At 45.8% G+C, this 15,698-nt stretch overlaps 2 long non-coding RNA genes across 2 annotated transcripts; one reads left to right on the top strand and one right to left on the bottom strand.

Annotated features, from left to right (window-relative positions):
* Nucleotides 1–2,132: 2,132 nt before the first annotated feature.
* LOC144327879 (uncharacterized) lies at nucleotides 2,133–2,818 on the bottom strand. The gene is made up of 3 exons (XR_013393061.1): nucleotides 2,721–2,818; nucleotides 2,561–2,642; nucleotides 2,133–2,438 (listed from the first exon to the last, which is right to left on the bottom strand). It is a non-coding gene; the product is annotated as an uncharacterized LOC144327879 (long non-coding RNA).
* A 646-nt stretch (nucleotides 2,819–3,464) lies between these two features.
* Nucleotides 3,465–4,151, top strand: LOC144327880 (uncharacterized). Its single transcript, XR_013393062.1, has 3 exons — nucleotides 3,465–3,562; nucleotides 3,641–3,722; nucleotides 3,845–4,151. It is a non-coding gene; the product is annotated as an uncharacterized LOC144327880 (long non-coding RNA).
* Nucleotides 4,152–15,698: the final 11,547 nt, after the last annotated feature.

Raw genomic sequence — 15,698 nt, 5'->3', positions numbered from 1 at the left:
CAGTCTGTCCCCTTCATATTCTAAAATTTCCCAATATCTCGGCCATTTAGAGTCCATGTTAAGCTTCTTAACAGCTTTAGCTTCCATTGGCGACAACCACCTTGGGGTTTTATTTTCCAGCAAGTCTTTATATCTAGTCCAGACATTAAGTAGTGCTTTCCTGACAATATGATTTTTAAAACCTTTATGAGCTTTAACCTTGTCGTACCATAAATATGCATGCCACCCAAAAATATTATTGAAACTTTCTAAATCCAAAATGTCTGTGTTCTCAAGAAGTAGCCAGTCTTTCAGCCAGCAGAATGCTGCCGCTTCATAGTAAAGTTTAAAGTCTGGCAGGGCAAATCCCCCCCTTTCCTTCGCATCAGTTAGGATCTTAAATTTTATTCTGGGCTTCTTGCCCTGCCAGACAAATTTAGATATATCTTTCTGCCACTTCTTGAAACAATCCATCTTGTCCATTATTTGCAGTGTTTGAAACAAAAACAACATTCTTGGCAATACATTCATTTTTATAACCGCAATACGACCCAACAAGGAAAGTGTTATGTACTGAGTTGAATAGGATCCAAACTGCAGCAGTCTGATTGGTCCTAGAACAATAGGATCCAAAAGGCAGCAGTCTGATTGGTCCTAGAACAATAGGCTTCAGAATGCAGCAGTCTGATTGGTCCTAGAACAATGCAGCAGTATGATTGGTTGGCAGGAACTACCCAATCATACTCCAGACAGAAGTGAATCCACAACCTGATTGGCTTACAATAGAATTCCGGAATTAGCCAATCATGTGCAGCCCATTGTGTAAATAATGTATATAAAGCAGATACTGAGGGGACATTCATTCATTCCTCCTCACCACTATGAGCTGAATAAAGAGCATGAAATCACTTTGCGACTCCGAGTACCGTATTTTTCGCTCTATAACACGCACCTGACCATAACACGCACATTGTTTTTAGAGGAGGAAAACAAGGGAAAAAACATTCTGAATGAAACAGTGGATGTATCATTTTTGTGCTTCATGCTGTGGCCACAGACATGTGATCTGATGGTGAATTTGGGGTGACCCAATGCAAAAATCCTGAGAATTCCTGTGGATCCATGCTTTGTAACCACGTTTTTGCACCATTGTGGCCCCAGGCAACAGTGGGTGCGTGATTTTTTGGGTGCAGGCTATAGCCATGGACATGCTATGTGATCTGATGGTGAATTTGGGGTGACCCAATGCAAAGATCCTGAGGATCCATGTGGATCCATGCTTTTTAACCACGTTTTTGCACCATTGCAGCCCCAGGCAACAGTGGGTGCGTGATTTTTTTGCTGCAGGCTGTAGCCATGGACATGCTATGTGATCTGATGGTGAATTTGGGGTGACCCAATGCAAAGATCCTGAGGATCCATGTTGATCTATGCTTTGTAACCACATTTTAAGTGGGGAGCGAAGGAAAAACAAAGAAGGGACATGAGAGGGGTGTGCAGAGAAGCAGCTGGCTAAGAATGCTGGAGAGGGATAATGGGTGGGAGGAAAGAAAGGCAAAAGTTCCCCCCCAAGCCAGCCATCTCTCTCTCTCTCTCTCCCTCCCCCCCCCTCTCTCTCCCTCCCCCTCTCTCTCCCTCTCCCTCCCCTCTCTCTCCCTCTCCCCCTCTCTCTCCCTCTCCCCCAGCAGCACCGGAGCACAGAGAGGAATTAGAAAGAACGACACTCTGCTTGCCTGGAGGGGAGGGGCTTTCCCTGCTCTTTGTTCCGTTTCAGCAAACACAGCAACGAAACAGAGGAGGGTGGGCAGTAAGACCCTGAGGCAGAATGCAGGAAAGCAGCCACTTCCTCTTTTCAGGTTTCCCTTCTCCGTGACTCGCGATTTGACTTTTGCTTGATTTTTTGGCTCCAGGGACCACACATTCGCTCCATAACACGCACAGACATTTCCCCTTCCTTTTTAGGAGAAAAAATCTGCGTGTTATAGAGGGAAAAATACGGTATATTTCACTGGCGACGAAGGTGGGATCCCGCTGAGCTGACTGCCACACACAGCACCGCACTGAAAAGGATAAACCAAGAACTCTGGCCACAAGTTTCAATGTAAGGATTAATTACTACTCAAGAGTTGGAAAAAAAAAAAAAAAACGTGTATATTCTGCAAAGAATGACAGTTTAAAGCTAATAGTAAATTTGAACACAACGTGTGAGTACAATGGTTTTAAGATAATAATAAATTTAGATATTAGTATACAATAATATAGTATAAAGGTACATAAAATACCAGTACACAACAATAGTTTTATACAAGTCTCAATGGTAGTCAAAAAGAGTCCATATTATATAAACTCAGAATAAAGAATAAAGAGCCAAAAAGGAGTATCCGGAGTATGAATCAGATGTACGACTCAGTAGTGGTGACCAGGACAGGGCCCTGTTTCGGAGTAAACGCCTTCTTCAGCTGGTAATATCAAATAATATGTCAAAATAAATCAAGGTTCTTCAATTCCATAGATCATAAATATAATAAAGTATATACATTCTAAAGTGAATTAGCACATATCATGATATTTGGTTCCATACCTCGGTTTTTTGAGGACTATAAATCTGTTGGAAGTCTATATCATATCATATAGTTCTTTTATGTTTCTTTTTCAACATGCGTCTAGAAATAAGAATTTACAAGTTATTATTTCCAGTCAAATTGTTTTTAAAAACGGACATCAGATGAGTGTTTTCTCACCTTAGATAATTGAATCCAAGTTTTCTTGCGTTTCTCTGTGCGTTTTCTATTAGGGAGTGAGATCATTGTCTTATATATGTGTCTGTGGGGGAGGAGGAGGAGGATAAGCTCTCCCTTCTTAAAGGTGTAAACAGAGAAGAGATTTGAAATCCAAGGTCATCTATAATGGTTTTTTAAAGAAAAGAATTGTAGTCTTGATGTTCATTCAAGCCCTTGGGGGACATCGTTTCAAACAGATGAATATATCGTGCTTCCTGTTGTAACAATAGTCTATCAATATTTCTCCTGGTATATAAATCTACTTTTGGTTTCCAGATAATGAAGAAAACAAAATCATCCTCCGTGTGTTTTTGCTGTATATAATGTTCCACCATTGGGGCTTCTAGCACTCTGTTGCGGATCCGTGATCGATGTTCATTTATGGATGTGTCCATGCCACAAGATATACATAGGCAAAAGCACCAGACCAATCAAACTACGCATAAATGAACATCGATCACGGAGGATGATTTTGTTTTCTTCATTATCTGGAAACCAAAAGTAGATTTATATACCAGGAGAAATATTGATAGACTATTGTTACAACAGGAAGCACGATATATTCATCTGTTTGAAACGATGTCCCCCAAGGGCTTGAATGAACATCAAGACTACAATTCTTTTCTTTAAAAAACCATTATAGATGACCTTGGATTTCAAATCTCTTCTCTGTTTACACCTTTAAGAAGGGAGAGCTTATCCTCCTCCTCCTCCCCCACAGACACATATATAAGACAATGATCTCACTCCCTAATAGAAAACGCACAGAGAAACGCAAGAAAACTTGGATTCAATTATCTAAGGTGAGAAAACACTCATCTGATGTCCGTTTTTAAAAACAATTTGACTGGAAATAATAACTTGTAAATTCTTATTTCTAGACGCATGTTGAAAAAGAAACATAAAAGAACTATATGATATGATATAGACTTCCAACAGATTTATAGTCCTCAAAAAACCGAGGTATGGAACCAAATATCATGATATGTGCTAATTCACTTTAGAATGTATATACTTTATTATATTTATGATCTATGGAATTGAAGAACCTTGATTTATTTTGACATATTATTTGATATTACCAGCTGAAGAAGGCGTTTACTCCGAAACAGGGCCCTGTCCTGGTCACCACTACTGAGTCGTACATCTGATTCATACTCCGGATACTCCTTTTTGGCTCTTTATTCTTTATTCTGAGTTTATATAATATGGACTCTTTTTGACTACCATTGAGACTTGTATAAAACTATTGTTGTGTACTGGTATTTTATGTACCTTTATACTATATTATTGTATACTAATATCTAAATTTATTATTATCTTAAAACCATTGTACTCACACGTTGTGTTCAAATTTACTATTAGCTTTAAACTGTCATTCTTTGCAGAATATACACGTTTTTTTTTTTTTTGTTTTTTGTTTTTTTCCAACTCTTGAGTAGTAATTAATCCTTACATTGAAACTTGTGGCCAGAGTTCTTGGTTTATCCTTTTCAGTGCATTCTCCACAAGAACTCCAATTTCTTAACACACAGCACCGCAGCACCGCCACCTGCCGCACCGCTGCCTCGCACCGTGTATCCAGGCTTCAGCTCCGGGACACAAGGAACTCAGAATGGCAACCGACAACAGCTTCTCGCCATTCAACCCAGCATCTGGAGACTGGGAAGCGTACGCCTCCCGTTTCATCTTCCTCCTAGAAGCCAAAGGGGTCACTGACGAAGAAGACGCCAAGAAGAGGGCGATATTCTTCAGCGTCTGCGGAGAGGAGACGTTTGAAATCACCCGGGCTCTCCTTGCGCCTGAAGACGTTGCTACTGTTCCATACAAAACAATAATGGAACAGCTGAAGGGGCACTTTTCGCCGCAGCCCTCGGTGGTGGCTTGTTGAAATGCCTTCTACGCAAAGCGGCAAGCCCCTGGGGACACCATAACTGGGTTTGTGACCTCTCTCCGCCAAGCCGCCTGGTTCTGCAACTTCTCAGAGCTGGAGAACATGCTTCGTGACCGCCTCGTCGGTGGCCTGAAGGATGAGAAGCTTCAACAACGCCTCTACGCTAAGAAGGACCTAACGTTCCAGGTCGCTCTGGAGGAGGCCCTGGCAACGGAAGCTGCCGAGAGGTCCACGCAAGAGGCACGGCTGAGCCAGCCGTCCCAACCGAGGGTCCACCACGAAGACATCACCGACGACTCAGGATCCAACAGGGAGGAGGTGCACCGAGTACAGCAGCGCACTCAAGCAGCCCACACACCACAGCGGCCTCGACGAGAAGGAGGGAACTGCGCAAGCTGTGGAGAAAGTCACGAGAGGAGGACCTGCCGTTTCCGCAACGCAGAGTGCAGGCAGTGCAGAAAATTGGGGCACATCGCCCGGGTGTGTCAGGCTCGGCCCACCCGACGCCAGGCATCAGATGACCAATCCAAGAGCCCCAGGTCCCGGGGCCCAACGCACCAAGGCAACTCGACAGAGCTCACGGACTTCCAGGTATACCAGTTGCCCCACCCCAACGTAGAGAAAATTTATGTAGAGGTACAGATAGAGGGGACCCCATGCCGCATGGAGCTTGACACGGGTTCAACTCTATCCATAATCTCGGCAAGGACCTTAAGGAAACTGTGTCCTACTGGGGGTCCCAAACTCAGGCCGGCCCCATTCACCCTCCGGGACTTCCAGAAACGTAAGGTCCCCACAATGGGGGTGGGGACCTTCAGGGTGCAATACTGAGGGCGGACGCGGCAACTGGACTTGCTGGTGGTCAAGGGCCCCTACATTAGGTTACTGGGATTGGCATGGTTTGGACCACTGGGGCTAGCCGTCACCGGGGTGAACAACACTAGCTTACAAGTGGACGTGGACGCCATATGCAAGGAATTTCCAGGGGTTTTCGATGGGAAATTGGGACAGTATACGGGCCCCCCCATTGCTCTACAGCTTGACCCCGCAGTACGACCGGTCAGGCTCAAGGCCCGCCGGGTCCTGAAACCCCGTATAGACGAGGAATTGGACCGGCTCGTGGAGCAAGAAGTGCTGGAGCCAGTGCCTAATGCCCCCTGGGAAACCCCAATCGTCACACCCGTCAAGCCTAATGGTTCGGTCCGCATCTGCGCAGACTACAAATGTACCATAAACAAGGCCCTCACGGCCCATGCATACCCAGTGCCAGTGGTCAGCCATGTTCTTGCCACCCTGGCTGGGTCGAAAATTTTTGGCAAGCTGGACTTGGCCCAAGCATATCAACAGCTGCCAGTAGATGAGGCCACAGCAGAGGCACAGACGATTGTGACGCACAGAGGAGCATTCAGGGTAAAGCGGCTGCAATTCGGTGTCAGCGTGGCACCAGGCATATTCCAGAATCTGATGGACTCTCTACTTAAAGGGATCCCTGGCGTCACCCCCTTCTTCGATGATGTGTTGATTGCTGGGCCCACACCAGAGGAGCTTGAGGACCGCCTCCGCACCGTTCTGCACCGTTTCCAGACGGCGGGTCTCAAGGTGAAGAGGGAAAAATGTCTACTAGGAGTGCCTCAGGTGGACTTTCTGGGATTTATGGTGGACGCAGAAGGGGTCCACCCAACTGGGGACAAGGTACGGGCCATTTGTGATGCCCCAGCGCCCAAGAACAAGACTGAACTTCAGGCCTTCTTGGGACTATTGAACTTTTACCATTCCTTCCTTCCCCACAAGGCGGCGGTAGCGGAGCCCCTACACAGACTCCTGGACAAGCGGGCCCCTTGGGTGTGGGGCCAGCGCCAGGAGGCCGCATTCCAGGCAGTCAAGGACTTGCTTGTCTCAAACTCGGTCTTGGCACACTTCGACGAGAGGCTGCCGGTGGTGCTAGCATGCGACGCCTCGCCCTATGGAATTGGCGCTGTCCTGGGACACCAACTCCCGGATGGAAGAGAGGTACCAGTGGCATACTTTTCCCAGACACTCAACGCAACCGAGCGGAACTACTCGCAAATCGACAAGGAGGGTCTGGCAATCGTGAAGGGAGTAAAAAAATTCCATGATTTCTTGTACGGGCGGCCCTTCACCGTGGTGACTGACCACAAGCTGTTGCTTGGCTTGTTTGCCCCTGAAAAGCAGACCCCCCAAGTGCTGTCTCCTCGCGTCCTCAGGTGGTCAATTTTCCTTGCCAGCTACCAGTATGCACTGATTCACCGTCCGGGGAAGGCGATGGGCCATGCGGACGCCCTCAGCAGGCTGCCACTACCGGAAACAGGCCCCGATCCAGCACCTGCACAAGAGGTTATGAGCCTGGAGCTGCTTCCCGACCGCCCCATTCAGGCACAAGAAGTTGCACACCATTCCAAGAAAGATAGGGTCATCTCCCGGGTCCTGGACTGGGTGTGGGGGTGATGGCCCATCAGCAGCCCCGGGCCAGAATTCGCCGGCTACACAACCCGCAAACATGAACTGTCGGCCCACAAGGGGTGCCTGTTATGGTGAAGCAGGGTCGTTGTTCCCCAGCCCCTCCGCAAAAGGGTCCTCACAGCCCTACATGAGACACACCCAGGGGTAGTAAGAATGAAGGCCCTTGCCAGGAGTTATGTGTGGTGGCCGGGGATCGACGGAGAGATAGAGGCCTGGGTCAAACACTGCCAGGCCTGCCAAGAATCCCGCCCAGATCCCCCAAGGGCCCCAGTCCAGTCCTGGGAGTCCGCCCGAGCACCATGGTCACGCCTGCATGTGGACTTCGCTGGCCCCTTTCAGGGGAAAACATTCTTCATAGTGGTGGACTCCTACACCAAATGGCTGGAAGTCGCACTGGTACCGTCCACTTCTACGTCCGCAGCCATCCGGGTACTACGCAGGCTGTTTGCAACCCACGGGCTCCCTGACACTCTCGTCTCAGACAACGGGACTGCATTCACGTCAGGAGAATTCCAAACCTTCACAGCGCAGAACGCCATCCGCCACATCCGTTCAGCGCCATTCCACCCTGCCACCAATGGCCAAGCAGAACGCATGGTGCGGACCACCAAGGACACCCTTCGCCGCATGACGCAAGGGGATTGGGAGTACCGCCTTGCCACATTCCTTCTAGCACAGCACAGCACCCCCAGCTCAACGACTGGCCGGAGCCCCGCTGAACTACTAATGGGTCAGCGCCTTGCAATCAGATTGGACCGCCTTCACCCCGATAGAGCTCAGGATGAGGTAGTGGTGGGGGAAGGCAAGAACCTCCGGACCTTCGAGGCTCAGGACCCAGTGTACGCAAAGAATTTTGGGGCAGGCCCAGCATGGGTACCCGCCACAGTCACCAGGGTCACTGGCCCCGTGTCGTATGAGGTGCTAACGGATGGGGGGCAATGCTGGCGCCGCCACTGCGACCAGATACGGCGACGATTCCCGGGAGAAAACCAGGAGGAGGAAAGGGCAGAGGAGTCCCAAGGGAACACAGGGGCAGTGAGGCCCATAGAGCACGAGGGGCCAGCAGGAGAGGCAGAATCAGTAAATACAGAGAGGACCTGCGAGGCCGAAAGGATACCGGAACCAGAACCACAACCGAGCGAGCCGGTTGCGCCAGACCAAACAGCCCCATCACAGCCAGCATCCTTGGAACACGGGCCAGAACCTGAACCCCGGACCAGGGAAGACCCTAGGCCGCAACGCACACGTAGGCCGCCGGCGTACCTCAAGGACTATGAATGCGACCTCCTGGGCAGGACTGGAACTTAGAGGGGAGGGGTGTTATGTACTGAGTTGAATAGGATCCAAACTGCAGCAGTCTGATTGGTCCTAGAACAATAGGATCCAAAAGGCAGCAGTCTGATTGGTCCTAGAACAATAGGCTTCAGAATGCAGCAGTCTGATTGGTTGGCAGGAACTACCCAATCATGCTCCAGATAGAAGTGAATCCACAACCTGATTGGCTTACAGTAGAATTCCGGAATTAGCCAATCATGTGCAGCCCATTGTGTAAATAATGTATATAAAGCAGATACTGAGGGGACATTCATTCATTCCTCCTCACCACTATGAGCTGAATAAAGAGCATGAAATCACTTTGCGACTCCGAGTATATTTCAGAAAGCTTCAGATTTGACCAAATTTCTAGATCCTTTTTCACTTCTATCCAAGTTTTCTCATAGTTGTCTTTAAATAGATTCACATTTTTAGCTGTCATGTTTATCCCCAAATACTTCACTTTCTTAACCACAGTTAGCCCTATCTCATTCTGAAACCTTTCTTTTTCAAGCAATGTTAATTTTTTCTCCAATACCTTAGTTTTTAATTTATTCAGTTTGAATCCTGCCACTTGACCAAACTCATGGATTAATGCCAAAACCCTTTTCGTACTAGTTTCAGGCTCTTGTAGTGTAAGTACTAGGTCATCTGCAAACTCTCTCAGTTTATATTGTTTAGCTCCGACCTGAACCCCTTTGACCAACTGATCCCTTCTAATCATATTTAGCAAAACCTCCAGGACTGATATAAAGAGTAATGGAGAGATTGGGCTCCCCTGACGTGTTCCTTTTTCTATCTTGAACTCTTCTGTAACCTCATTATTTACAATTAATTTTGCTTTTTGACCAGAGTATATTGCACCTATACCATTTTCAAACCCTTGACCTACCCCCATCCCCCGGAGATTCTTCATCATAAAGCTCCAAGAAATATTATCGAAGGCTTTCTCGGCATCCACAAATATCAAAACTGCCTTAGTGTTTATATTCACTTCCAACTTTTCTAAAATGTCAATTATATTCCTCACATTGTCCGACAAGTGTCTTTTTGGGAGAAAGCCCGCTTGATCACGATGAATCTCCTCCATCAAAACTATTTTCAGTCTCTTTGCTAAAATGTCAGCAAAAATTTTGTAATCCACATTTAGTAATGAGATGGGTCGGTAGTTCTTAAGTTGAGTCTTTTCAGTCTCTGTCATTGGTATAAGTGTGATGTAAGCCTCTCTCCACGTATCTGGTGCCCTTTCCCCCTCCATAATTTCATTACAGACTTCTTTCAAAGGTTGTACTATCCAATCCTTCAAAACTTTATAATATCTAGAAGTCAGTCCATCTGGTCCTGGAGATTTGCCCAACGCCATACTTTGAATGGCACCTTCTATTTCTTCTTCTGTTATTTCCTGGTTCAAAATTCTTTTACTTTCCTGTGAAATTTTTTTCAGTCCATTTTTCTCCAGAAATTGTTCTATATCCGTCTCTTTCTGAGGCCCTTGTGTGTAAAGTTGTCTAAAATATCTCTGAAAGCAATTCCTAATATCAATTGGGTTAAATATACTCTTTCCATCAACTTCTAGGTTTGTTACCGTGTTCAATTTTTGTCTCTTCTTTATTTGCCAAGCCAACAATTTGCCACATTTATCTGCAGATTCAAAAGTCTTTTGTCTCATTTGTTTAATTTTCCATTCTATTTCTTGGTTCATCAATTCCATATATTGCGTTTGATATAATTTAATTTCTCTTAGGATCTCATGCGATTTTGGTTTCAATCTTAGTTTCCTTTCCCCATCTTTTATCTTTTCCCAAAAAAATTCTTTCTTTTCATTTTGGCTTCTCTTCTTTATTGCATTTTGTTGTATCAAAAATCCTCTCATCACAGCTTTACTTTGCGTCCCATATTATTCTTTTTTCTACTTTAGTCTTCAAATTGATTTCAAAATAGTCTTTCAAAGTTTTTTGGGCCTTTTTACGAACTTCCTCATCTCCAAGTAAGGTGTCATTCATCCTCCATCTAAAGGAACCAGTTGATGTTTGTTTCATCACCACCTTTACTGCGTTGTGGTCGGAGAAAGTTTTTGGGCAGATTTCCACTTTTTTTATAGTTGGTGCCATTCCACTAGTAACCCAAATTTGGTCTATCCGAGTCCATGTCATTTTGGCTTCAGAAAAGAAGGTTCCCTCTCTTTCCAAGGGGTGTTTTATTCTCCAAATGTCAACCAAGTCCATATTGTCTGTCATTTCAAAAAAAGTTTTTGGTAGTCTTCCATCTTTTGTTACTACCTGTCTTTGTGCTTTGTCCATGTTTGTTGAAACTACTCCATTCATGTCTCCCATCATAATTAAGTTATAGTCCATATAATCCAATAATGTCTCATGCAACTTCTTGAAAAACTCAGCTTTCCCCTCATTAGGTGCATAAATTCCCACTATCAAAAATTTCTCTCCTTGAGCTTGAATTTCGATTGCCAAATATCTTCCTTGATCATCTTTAAAAATTAATTTCGGCTGCAGTTTTTCCTTTGCATATATCACTACTCCTCTCTTTTTTACTCTGTCAGAGGATATAAATTCTTGTCCCAATCTTTTATTAATGAGTATTTTTCTATGTAACCTTGTCACATGTGTCTCTTGCAGACAAATCAAGTCCAATTGTTCTTTCTTTAATGCATGAAATACATTTTTCCTCTTTCTGGGGACGTTTAGACCATTGCAGTTCCAACTTAGAAGTTGCAAAGCCATAGTGGAGCTATTTACTTTCTCCTCCTACTGCTCCTAATTCTTGTTCCTCTTCCGTCGGTGGTTTCGGTCCGTGCGGTAAGTTTACTATGTCCAATATTCCTTTCCTTGAAGGAAGTTGCTCTTGTCCCGGAATCACCTCCTTCTGTAAATCTTCTTCGTGTTCTCCCAAGAACTTGTCTTTATCGCTCACTGACTTTATTCTTCTTTTCTTTCCCTTGTATTTAAAAGACAAGCCTTGAGGAAATTCCCACCTGAATGGTATGTAGTTCCTTTTCAGTAGTATCACCAAGTCCTTATATAGGCCTCTTGCGTCCAAAATGTGTTTCGGGATATCCTTAAAAATCCCAATGTAAAAATCTTCGATTTGGAGGGTTCTTTGGTAATGCAGATTCAGTATTTTGTCTCTCTCTTCCTTTGATCTCAAAGTTATTAAACAGTCTCTTACCTTGTTCTTCCTTTGTCTTGTTCCCAGTCTGAACGCACTCTCTATCTTGAATTCTTCCTTATCCAGCTCCTGCTGCCAAAAGTTAGTAAATTCTTTTGTCAAATACTCCACCAGGTTGTCTCCTTCACTTTCAGGTACTAGTCTAATTCTCAAATTCCTCTCCTTCAAGCTTGGTTGACCACAAACTTGACATGAGCCAACAGTGTGATGCGGCAGCTAAAAAAGCCAATGCAATTCTGGGCTGCATCAATAGGAGTATAGCATCTAGATCAAGGGAAGTAATAGTGCCACTGTATTCTGCTCTGGTCAGACCTCACCTGGAGTACTGTGTCCAGTTCTGGGCACCACAGTTCAAGAAGGACACTGACAAACTGGAACGTGTCCAGAGGAGGGCAACCAAAATGGTCAAAGGCCTGGAAACGATGCCTTATGAGGAACGGCTAAGGGAGCTGGGCATGTTTAGCCTGGAGAAGAGGAGGTTAAGGGGTGATATGATAGCCATGTTCAAATATATAAAAAGATGTCATATAGAGGAGGGAGAAAGGTTGTTTTCTGCTGCTCCAGAGAAGCGGACACGGAGCAATGGATCCAAACTACAAGAAAGAAGATTCCACCTAAACATTAGGAAGAACTTCCTGACAGTAAGAGCTGTTCGACAGTGGAATTTGCTGCCAAGGAGTGTGGTGGAGTCTCCTTCTTTGGAGGTCTTTAAAGAGAGGCTTGACAACCATATGTCAGGAGTGCTCTGATGGTGTTTCCTGCCTGGCAGGGGCTTGGACTCGATGGCCCTTGTGGTCTATTCCAACTCTATGAGTCTATAAATGCCTAAAACCACAGTTTTAGTCCCTTGGATGCTAACTTCCACCCCAACATATCTACCTTGCTTTGGAACGGGAATGGGGGGGGGTCTTTTTTTATCATATGTGATTACCTAACAACAACCCCCCCCCCCCAGGAAGAATTGTTGCAATTACTGAATATAAGAGGAATGATTAAGAACTGTGTGGAAATGAATTACTAATCAAAGACATGGCTTGTGAAATATTTGGAAAGGAATGAAAGGCCTTTGGAATGACGCAGCTATAAAAAGAGACTTGTTAGGAAGCAGGCCTGGTGGCTGGATTTACGATCGAGGGGGAGGAGACCACGGCTTTCTTATTATATTGGACTGTGAGTTTGACCTGGCAGAACCCCCTAAGAAGTTTGAGGAGAGACGGGCTTGCGAGGATTAATGGGCAGACTTTAAGAATGCTTTGTATCGAAGTGTTGAAATGGCGTCTGTCTGTTTGAAAATGGCTCTTGGAGGAACGGACAATCCACACAGGATATAATGACGTTTTTAACCCGCTTGTGGAGACTATCAGAGGTCACAAAGAAAGGAATATACGATAACAAGAAGAAGATGAAGAAAATAATAGAGAGAAGATTGGACAGAACTGTGAATATTAAAGCAGCAGCAGCAGAGAGATGTTTGGATCCCTTTCAGAGCTCGAAGCATGGGTACCCCCAACAAAAATTTAAAAATTTGGTTTTGTAATTTGGAATTAATGTGATCTGATTGGTTTGTTAATAAAAATTATATGAAAAAAAACATATCTACCTTGCTCATCAGTTTTGGGCAAAATTGGAATGTCTATGTACATGTAGAATAACCCCATTTTTTTCTTCAGTTCTGCAGACAATTTCCTCAGCTAAATTTTTTTGAAACAAATATTTTATATTGTTTTCCCTAATACGTGCTTCTGGTAAACAAATAAGATGCAATTTTCAACTAATGAAAGATCTCTTTTCTCTTTTCAAAGGGCTGGCTATAAGATAAAAAGCCCTGCACAGCTTAGGTGCAAGCGATCAGAAGTGCCATATCCCTTCACATAAAACAGCCCTTCTCTTGGTCCTGCCGCCTTCACAGGCACCCTTGCTGGGTTGGGGGAGGGGGCTTTCTCAGCGATGGTTGTGGGAGATGGATTGAGGGTTAAATCTGCAGGCTAAAATGCAAAAGTAAACAGGCTGTGAAGACTCTGTAACAGAGTAAAACACTTAATAAAGCTTAGAAACAAGGCAATCATACCTTTTACCGCTTTTATCTGTGGTCTTCTGACATTTCCATTGCAGAGAATAAACCACACAGCTTTTTTAGTAAGATAGACAAAAAAGTTTACGTACAGGAAAACACTTCTAAGTTACAGGAAAACAAGAGTTTGCAGTTGCAACAAACATGGCCAAAACCATCAGCTTCGGGGAAACAAATCTGCTTCGCTTGGAAGAGAGGCAACTTTGGAACTCCCTGCCTAGAGAAGTCAGGCTGGCTCCCTTCTTGTTGCTCTTCCACCAGCAGGTGGAGCGCTGTTCGTTTCGACAGGCTCTGGGGAACAGACTGCTTTTAATGAACGGGTTGGCACTGTGCTGTTTTTATTGTAATTATCTTCTGTTATGTGAGTGTGTGTACAAAATTTTATTAATGCTTATTTTAAAAAAACGATTTCCTCTATATTTTTAAAGGTAAAGGTACCCCTGCCCGTACGGGCCAGTCTTGACAGACTCTGGGGTTGTGCGCCCATCTCACTCAAGAGGCCGGGGGCCAGCGCTGTCCGGAGACACTTCCGGGTCACGTGGCCAGCGTGACAAAGCTGCATCTGGCGAGCCAGCGCAGCACACGGAAACGCCGTTTACCTTCCCGCCAGTAAGCGGTCCCTATTTATCTACTTGCACCCGGGGGTGCTTTCGAACTGCTAGGTTGGCAGGCGCTGGGACTGAGCAGCAGGAGCGCACCCCACCGCGGGGATTCGAACCGCCGACCTTTCGATCGGCAAGTCCTAGGTGCTGAGGCTTTTACCCACAGCGCCACCCGCGTCCCCCTATATTTTTAGCTGTTCTTATTTTATCTGTAAGCAGCCTTAAGTCCTTGTCAGGGGAGAAAGGTTGGGTATGAAATAAAAATAATAATAATTAGTAGTAGTAGTAGTAGTAGTTGTTGTTTACTCATTCAGTCGTGTCCGACTCTTCGTGACCCCCTGGACCAGAGCACGCCAGGCCCTCCTGTCTTCCACTGCCTCCCGCAGTTTGGTCAAACTCATGTTTGTAGCTTCGAGAACACTGTCCAACCATCTCGTCCTCTGTCGTCCCCTTCTCCTTGTGCCCTCCATCTTTCCCAACATCAGGGTCTTATTAGTAGTAGTAGTAGTAGTAGTAGTAGTATAAAGCTGATTTTTTGGATATAAGGCTCCGAATGGAAGAGGGTGTTGTTGTGGACCTGTGTGCTTGCTGTCCATCCCCTGGGAAATGCCTCTGTACCTGCTCTGTACCTGCTCTGAACTTGCAGCAGCAGGAGAAGAGTAAGGCAACCATGTCAGGCATCTGCCCACTGCACGGGCGCAAGGTGGGGAGAAGGCGGATCACTGTAACTGCAGGTGGTGCAGAAGCAGAAGCCTTCCAAAGAAGAGGAAGGGAGCTGGAAGTGCTCAGCTGGGGTGGAGGAGGATGCTGAGGGAAAATGAAGCAGAGCAACAGCCTTAGACATCTTCCCAGCATTCTGTGATTCACAAAGGCGGCTTTGGAGCAGGCTACTTCCTCCTGAGTAGGACATTAAGCAACATCAGGACCATTAAGTTGGGCGGGGAAGTGGCAACAGCATTGCTCAACTCCAGCCCTGTGGCAGACTTCCAGAAGCCATCATGGAGTTCAGGCTGGGCTTGTGATGATTCCCGGTGAAGAATCCAGGAAGCAAACAAGGACAAAGTTGCAGTTCAGCAGATGAATCTCCAAACTGGAAAGTCAAGCCAGGCAGATACGGATCTGCACACAGCGGGGAGAATGCCTGGGCTGGGAATTCTGGGCTGGGACAAGCATGGCTGCCAGCAGTAAAGGTGTGGAGGTCAAGTTCCTGAGCAGGCAAAAGGCTCAGAGCAGGTAGTTTGCAGGAGCCCAGAGCTGGGAGGAAGCGGGGATCAAACACCCAGCACCGTGGCTCGTAATGAAGGGGTGGAGTGAGTGAAGCACGACCGAGGCAACGCCACCGCCTGAGACTGCCTGAGCAGCAAGAGGAGGCAGTGGCAGGTGGTTCCCAAGGC

The sequence above is a fragment of the Podarcis muralis genome, chromosome 5, assembly GCF_964188315.1.
Source record: "Podarcis muralis chromosome 5, rPodMur119.hap1.1, whole genome shotgun sequence".
Lineage (NCBI taxonomy): Eukaryota > Metazoa > Chordata > Lepidosauria > Squamata > Lacertidae > Podarcis > Podarcis muralis.
The sequence above is the reverse complement of the archived record's forward strand: the minus strand, read 5'-3'. Positions and strand labels throughout refer to the sequence as shown.